Source organism: Canis aureus, chromosome 10 (genome assembly GCF_053574225.1).
Source record: "Canis aureus isolate CA01 chromosome 10, VMU_Caureus_v.1.0, whole genome shotgun sequence".
Taxonomy (NCBI): domain Eukaryota; kingdom Metazoa; phylum Chordata; class Mammalia; order Carnivora; family Canidae; genus Canis; species Canis aureus.
This window is the reverse complement of record NC_135620.1, coordinates 18,504,447-18,512,488: the sequence shown is the minus strand read 5'-3', so window position 1 is coordinate 18,512,488 and position 8,042 is coordinate 18,504,447. Positions and strand designations below refer to the sequence as shown.

Sequence of the window (8,042 nt, the reverse complement as noted above, 5' to 3'; positions counted from 1 at the left end):
GGGGGAGTGAGGAGCAGAGGGAGAGGGAGAAGCAGACTGCTGAGCAGGGAGCCCCATGCGGGGCTCAATCCCAGGACTCTGGGATCATGACCTGGGCTGAAGGCAGACATTTCACCGACTGAGCCACTCAGGCGCCCCAAGAATGTAAGTTTTACCTAAAACATTCATAGTGTTAGAACTGTTTTTTTTTTGTTTTTTTTTTTTTCCAAATACTACTTCTCTAGCAAATATGGTCTAAGGTAAGTTTTCAAGCCTTTACCAGTCAAGGTTCAGCTGTAGACAACAGTCTAAGCAGAAAGGTCATTGGTGGTTAAAAGGTTTGTGAAATCATAGTGGAGGAGGAAGATGAGGAAACAGACTGTGGGCTGAACTTCTAGGAACAACTCTCCAAACCTCATTACAGAACTAGGCATCCAGGTGAGCTGCTGCAGCCTCCCACTGGGGCCCGGAAGTCCCTGGATCAGGGGGCACCTGCCACTGCTGCTGATCACAGAACAGTGTTGCCACAGACCTTGAGAGGAAAATGCTCATGGAATCCTGTCAATCTCTCTCTCTCTGAAGGTCTTTCTGATCCATTATTCAAAACTAAAAACTTAAAGGGACCAGGGGATTTTTGTTTCTAAGCTTTCCAGCTTTTGTATTCTAGAAGGGATTTGGCATAAATGTTGAATAAGCCAATCTGCAAAATTCAACATAGTGTCTCAGCCTCATTTTATACTGAATACCTGTTGTCAAGCTGGACCTTCGGTTTGTATGACTCTCTTTAATCAGACCAATGAGAATGCAGTCCTGCTCTTTCTGTAGGCACTACATTGTGTTTCTTTGTTATTAGCATATTCTCCACAGATCTACTAGTTCAGACATGACAGTAAAGGCAAAGCATGCTTCTGCTGTGCTTTCTGGGTCTCTTCTGCTCTGGGTCTTTTTTTTTTTTTTAAAGATTTTATTTATTTATTTGACATGAACGGGGTGTAGAAAGAGAGAGAGTGCAGCAGGGAGATGGGCAAGGGAGGGAGAGAAGCAGGTTCTTCATTGAGCAGAGAGCTCGATGCCGATCTCTGTCCCAGTACCCTGAGATTATGACCTGAGCCAAAGGCAGAAGCAGAGGCTGACTGAGTCAATTAAGCCAGGTGCCCCAGTAAGGGCCAAGGTTCTGAGGTTGTGTCCAGGAACAATGGAAAAGCATGCCAAGATTGATTAATAATAACAATAATTGAGGAGAGGGCACTGGTACTTTTTACTTGCCATCTCCATACTAGATCATTGTTTCATTAGTGATAAGCTTATTGCTTTGTGTGACTACAGATGACTACTTTTACATGTTAGAAGAAACAGCCACTTCAATGTTTTAGTGGCTGAATTTTTTTTTTTTTTTTTTACTAGTAGAATGCATTCTAAGCCCTACGTACCTTTAATTTTTTTTTTTTTTTAAACTCTAGGTCTATTCAGTGGTACCCACCAGGCTTCCTCTACAACTCTGCTGATTTTGCCCTATATTTTTCTGGAATTGCTGCCTCAGAAGGGTCAGGCCCCGCAGTGTGTGCTTGTGGGACGTGGATGAAATGGTATCAGGTGTGGTGGGTACTGCTAGGAATGGCCTACAATGAGCAACTTCCAGTTCTCAAGGAGGGATGCACTGCCAGCCTGAGGGGATGAACTCTTCTAGAAGAATCCCTCCTTCTATTGGGAGGGATTTACTCACCAGGGACCTGGAAAAGTCAATCTTGGGTCTTCTGAATGTCTCCCTCTGCTCCTTGGTACTCATACTTGAAGGTCACTTGCTCTCTGATGCTTCACTGATGACCTCTTCCATCCCCACACCAAACAGAATTAGCACTCCTTTCTATGTATTCTCATATTACTTGGTACACACACCCTCTGTTGTAGCAAATATCGAATTACTTTTTTTTTAAGTAGGCTTCACACCAATGTGGGGCTTGAATTCATGACTCTGAGATCAAGAGTTGGATGCTTAACGATTGAGCCACCCAGCTGTTCCTCAAATTACATTTTGTTTATGTACATGTCATGTTTTCAAGTTGAGTTGCTCAAAGGTAGAGGCTGCTTTTGTAAAACTACTACTGAATGAGCATTGTACATATGTTATCTCATTTGGTTCTTCCAATAAGCCTAATAAGAACTAGGGAAAGAACAGCTAAATATCATGCTTCATTGTTAGGTAAATGCTTAGTAGAAACAGGGATGAAAGTAGGCCAAGTTTTTTTTTTTTTTTTTTTTTTAAATTTTTTATTTATTTATGATAGTCACACACAGAGAGAGAGAAGCAGAGACATAGGCAGAGGGAGAAGCAGGCTCCATGCACCGGGAGCCCGACGTGGGATTCGATCCCGGGTCTCCAGGATCACGCCCCGGGCCAAAGGCAGGCGCTAAACCGCTGCGCCACCCAGGGATCCCAAGGCCAAGTTTTATGTGTATATGTAGCACAGTGCTTGGCATTAGGCATGGTGTATGTGGGGGGGTTGCCAATAAATGCTCATCAAATGAGTAAGTAATTAAGTGAATAAACTATATGCTACAAACTACAAGGAAGCCTTTTGATTTCTAGCTATAAACATGTCCTTTCAGTTATTCTCACAGCTCTAGGCTGCTGCAGACTTTAATTCAAACCAGACCTAAATAACTAGGAAGAGAAGGATATATCACAAAACAAAATTATCAGAAACAATGCAGCTAACCACCTTACTTAAGGTCATCTACTGAGCTTGGCATTCCTGATAATGTACTTCTCATCATAGTGATTATTTAAAGATTCAATTTAAAATGTTAATACTGCAGTGTCAGAAACATACAAATATGAAGAGAAGATGAAATCAAAGAAAGCTTCATTTCCTGTTATAAATTAAACTTTGTCATGCACTGTGTTCAGATGAGAAGTTTTCTTTTGCTAAATAAGACCTACCTAAGGAAATTTGATAGAAAACTGACTTAACCTATATTTGTAGTCTTTACTGATTACTAGTTTTTGGTACCATTACCTTCCAGTGTCCCAAAGGAGCGCATTGCTCTGATTTTAATGAATAAAATTATTTTACTACTACGTTGGTATTAGATCTAGTGATCTGTTGTCTGCTGGCATAATTAATAAATGGCAGTAAGGTGTTTGAGTTTGTTTCTGGCTTTTCTTTTCTGCTGTGACATGGGTTTTTCCATCACTAGGTCTTCTTTCACATTTACCAATGAGAGGGATAGAGGTGGGGAGTGGTCATGCGCTTCCAGGGTGCTGCACAGGGAATGCTGGACTCTATTCCCCTGGGTTCATGAGCTCACCTTGTTTCCATGTGTCACCACACATGTGTTGGATCCTGGTGGAAAAATAGTGAGTCTGAGTGGAAATATCAGGGAGTGGGACAGCTGCATTTCAAAGCCTTTCATTTCCTTTTCCTCTGCATCCAGCGTATGGCTAAAATAGGATTGCTGACTATATGGTTATGACTATATGCTTCCCCCTTCACTTTGTTTTCTCTTTCACCCTTGGGCTGACACCATACCTAATCCTAAAATCCAAATCACATTCTCACTGTCTGTCTTTTTGGGAATATGAGTTTTATTATGATTCAAACAATTTGAGAAATTCAGGCTCTTAGAAATTCTGAAGTACCCAGAAGTATTTTTCAAATGATCATCCACAGTAAAATTTTTTTCTTTACCTTTTTTTTGAGAGGAGAGTAGGTAGAGGTTTGGGAAGAGGCAGTTTGATATGTGATGGTCCTGGGGTAGTAGAAATGGAGATTTGTTTTCTGGTCCTAACTCTGTCTCTGATGAAATGACTATCAGAAAAGTCATTTAAACTTTCGTGTCTGCAGAACAAGAAAGTTGAAGGCTAACTGGATCATCTCTAAAATCCTTTACAGACTGAAAAAAAAAAAGATTCTGGGATTTTATTTATTTAGTTATAGATTTTTGTTTGTTTCCTAGAATTTGAGTGAAATAGACTTTGGAGGAAATACAAAGCATGAATTGGACTGTTTTTATACAAAATGGATTTTCTATCCTAAACACAGCCTCTATCGATTTGTTGTTCTGTACATTTTAAAGAATCAAAGTCTTTAAAATTATCTGTGGTTAACAACGTTTTTAGAGCTGTTTGAATATAATTAGATCCACCTGAATGACTTTCAGATTGACAATTAGTCTCTGGAACTATATTAGTTTATTGATAACAGGGCCTTAGTGTCTTCTTAAGAAGAAACAGAATCATTTATGTTGGGAAGAAACTTACTGGAATAGATCAGTTGGGGAATTTGTGCTCAGGATTCTAGTTTCTATTCCCCCTTTGCCCTCCTTAATTTTATACTTGATTTACTACTTTAGCCTTCAACAATCACTTCGTTTCTCTAGGTCACAGACTGCTTAGCTAATATAGAGTGGCATTAATTCAGAATAATTTGGAACTTAAGGCTTACTAAATAAATTTCCATAACATGTTTTGAGATATTCCAATAGGAAGTGACAAGGACAATGTCTTATTTTAGTTTCATTTTCTTCTTCATGCTATTAAAAACACTCACTATGAGAAATGCTATTTCTGCCTTCTAAGCAGACCTTTTGAAGATGTTGGTGATACTAGCAACACTTCTTAAAAGAAAAATCCATCAGATATCTATTAAGTATAAGCATTCACATTATTTATTAAGCTTCAAATTGTTAGTATTAAGTTCCTCCCCCTTTTTCCCTGGGAACTATCCAATTTCTTTGCATATCTTGGTGATTAAAAGTATCCTATATCCAACTAACAAGAGAGTGACTTCACTTTGTGCCAGATAGAAACTATAATTCTCCTTAGAGAGTTCAAATTATTTTATTTTATGTAGAATGTATCAGAAGGACATCTTTCTTAGTTCTATGAAGGCCACTTTTACCCAAGGACTTTATTCCTTGGCTGAATTTAGCCATAAACGTCCTTTAAAGATGAATAGTACTGATGATTGATAAATTAAGTCTTTGTGGAGATATAGCTAGTAACAATCAAGAGACTCTGTTCTTTATCTTTGGCTGGGTATTTTCAAATCCACATGTCTTTGCAGATTAAATACTTATCTCCTGGGATGAATAATTTAAAACATCAAAAACTTATTTTGCTTTGAAGTGGCTGGCAATTGAATTAACTACATTATTGTCATCCAGATCCTTTATTATTTTATTTTTTTCATGATTTTCAAATGTTACAACAATTGAAGTGCTACTGGGTCAGTAACATGGGCATTTTATCAGCTGATGTGTATCCAGGTTTGAGTGGGGACTATCTCAGTCCATTGAGACTACTATAACAGAATACTATAAACTGAGTGGCTTATAAGCAACAAAAATTTATTTCTCACAGTTCTGGAGACTGGGAAGTTTAAGACTGAGGCATCTTCAGAGGGCTTGCTTTCTGGTTTACAGATGACTATATTGTCACTTTGTTCTCACATGATGGAAAGAACAAGAGAGCTCTCTGGAATCTCTTTAATAAAGGCACTAATCCTATTCATGAGGGCTCCACCCTCAAGACCAAATCACCTCTCACAAAAGGCCCTTTCTCCTAGTTGGGAATTAGGATTTCATCCCGTGAACTTGGTGGGAGACATATTCAGTCTATAGCAGGGACATAATCAGAGGATTCTTCAAGAAAAAAACAGGAAATACGTATGAAGGTGAATATATAATCAGAAAAAGAAATCATATACCCATAAAATTTAAGAGCTGACAAATGTCACAAATTAAATTAAGTACCCAAAATTAAATTGCCCTTTCCCCAATATTTTTGGGTGTATGCTCTTTGATTGCCTCTTTACACATTAACACATTAAAATTTTTATATAATTTTCTGTAAAGAAAATAGAATAAAGTAATTTTTTCTCTAGAATGGTTGATTTGAAATTTGTTTTTTTTTTTTTTTATCATTGGTAGTTTGCAGAAGTTTCTTTATTTCCACAACCCATTATTAATCATGGAAATTATAGGTTGTTGTCAAATTTGGGAAACCTCTAAAAGTTTCATTCACATATGGCACTCTCTGCAGCATTCCTCCAAACACAGAAATTGTAATAAATTTTAGATTTCATGCAATTGGCATCCAAAGGGAAAAAAATTTGGTGTATTATAATTGTATCTGCTGCATTATTGAATATATGCCTGACAGAAAGAAAACTTTTACTTTGACTAGTCATTTGTAGGAACTGCAACTTCCACTCATAATTTTACTGGTCTGATGACTTGGGAGCATTTTCCAAAGCATTTCCCTGTTTCCTTCTTCACCCACACACTTCTGTTGCCAGGTGCCATAGGACACGGTATGTCACAATACCACCTCTTAGCTCTGTACATTTGCGTTGTGATGTCAGTGAGCATAGTAAGCATTAAAAATATTCCTGAAAGCCATTTCTTAGACAACGATGGCTTGCAATAATATTTACACAGGGAAGTCATTATGAATTCGTGACTATATCTCACTGAAGCCAAAGTAAATGTATTTATACTCTATTCAATTTCTCCTTAATTGGATGTTAAACATGCCTACAGGCAAGTTACCACTACCAATATGAAAAGTTAAGTGACCAGTATGACATAGGAGTTGAAAGAGACAGTGGTCTTAACTGATTACTGTTAGAAGATGTCACATTTTTATATTTTACAGAAATACAAAATCATCTGAGCATGTTGCTGGAGTTCCTCCCAGAGCTTTGGAAGGTACCAATGAAAGTGAGGATTCTAAACTGTATATGCTATTAACTTCAAAGAAAGCCTGAGTCTGGCCAAGTGCCTGGACTTTTTACTTTTGGAAATACTATTCTTTATATCTCTGGTCCAGGTATAAATACCCTCTAGAGGCACCAGAGCATACTGTGGATGCGGTATCTGCAATCATAGTAGCAGTAGTAAACCTCTCTCTTTCCCTGTCCCCAAATTTCCTTTTGTTTCTAATATTCCCAGAGCCTAGCATTATACTTTGTATACATCATGTGGAGAAGAAAGGAGATGGGACCATTTTCAGGGTTCAAATCTGACTTTCAACATTTGGCTTTTGGAAAATTTGTCTATATGAGTCTCACTTGTAAATTGGAGTTAATAATCCCTAGTTTTAAAGGTTTCTGTGAGAATCTGAGCTAATGCAAGTAATTAGTTAATTTTTGTGAGCCTTGGTTTACTTTTTTATAAAATGAAATTAATAAGAAATCTTGAAAGGTTATTTTGAGGATCTGACATAATACATATAAATTAACTTTCACAGTGCTTGGACTATAGATAGTATTGGTCAATAAGTCATAACTGCTTGTGGGAAAGGCTCACCAAATATTCTTACATTGCTCTTTGCCTCCCAGCTTACCTTGCTCTGTAGGGTTGGCATTATGTGACTAAGTCTGACCAATTAAATGTGAGGGGAGAAGTGTCATTTATAGGCCAAGACAGTTAAAAGCCAGTATATTTTCTGCAACTCCTTCTACCTCCATAGCAGCACCCTTGATTATGCTTTAAGTAGAATATGCAAGGAGCCTGGATCCTTGAGTCACTATCAAAGGAAAACTTCACAGCAGACCTTCTGGACTGTATTGGACTTTCTGAACATGAAATAAAAGTTGATTGTGTTAAGGCACTAGATTTGGGGTTTTTATTATGGTAGCTTAGCCTAGCATTTTATGTCATTATTACTGTTGTTCTTGTTTTTTATTAGTATTACTTTCAAATTGAATAGAACAACTCACAAACATTGGTGCTTTTAGTGGTACATGGAGACAGAGGATTGGCTCCTGTACTCTGTAATGGGGATATAAAAATGTTGCTGTGGCACATAAAACCCATGGTTCTTCCACAAACATAGATTCCAAGGAGGTCAAACTAAAATAAAATAGGAAAGAAAAAAAAAGTACATTAAATTTTCCATTTGGCTCACCAGCTAATCCTCTTTATTCAGGCTACCTTATTTCCTTGAAACCCTGACTCTAAGAGTCAATGCATATTTTCATGATTTATTTAAAAATGATGTCCTTTTCTACCAAAGTTTTAGAAATGTTTCTTCCCTTCTAAATTTCATTGGCTTAGCA

At 37.6% G+C, this 8,042-nt stretch overlaps 2 long non-coding RNA genes across 3 annotated transcripts in view; one reads left to right on the top strand and one right to left on the bottom strand.

The window, feature by feature from the left end:
- Positions 1-372: 372 nt before the first annotated feature.
- LOC144321603 (uncharacterized) lies at positions 373-3,058 on the top strand. Its single transcript, XR_013387202.1, has 2 exons — positions 373-561; positions 1,440-3,058. It is a non-coding gene; the product is annotated as an uncharacterized LOC144321603 (long non-coding RNA).
- Positions 3,059-7,716: 4,658 nt separating this feature from the next.
- The window catches only part of LOC144322038 (uncharacterized), a 46,093-nt gene continuing 45,767 nt past the window's right edge, over positions 7,717-8,042 (bottom strand). For both annotated transcript variants that reach the window (XR_013387602.1, XR_013387598.1), the window contains one exon: positions 7,717-7,836. This is a non-coding gene — a long non-coding RNA (uncharacterized LOC144322038). The remainder of the gene's footprint in view (positions 7,837-8,042) is intronic.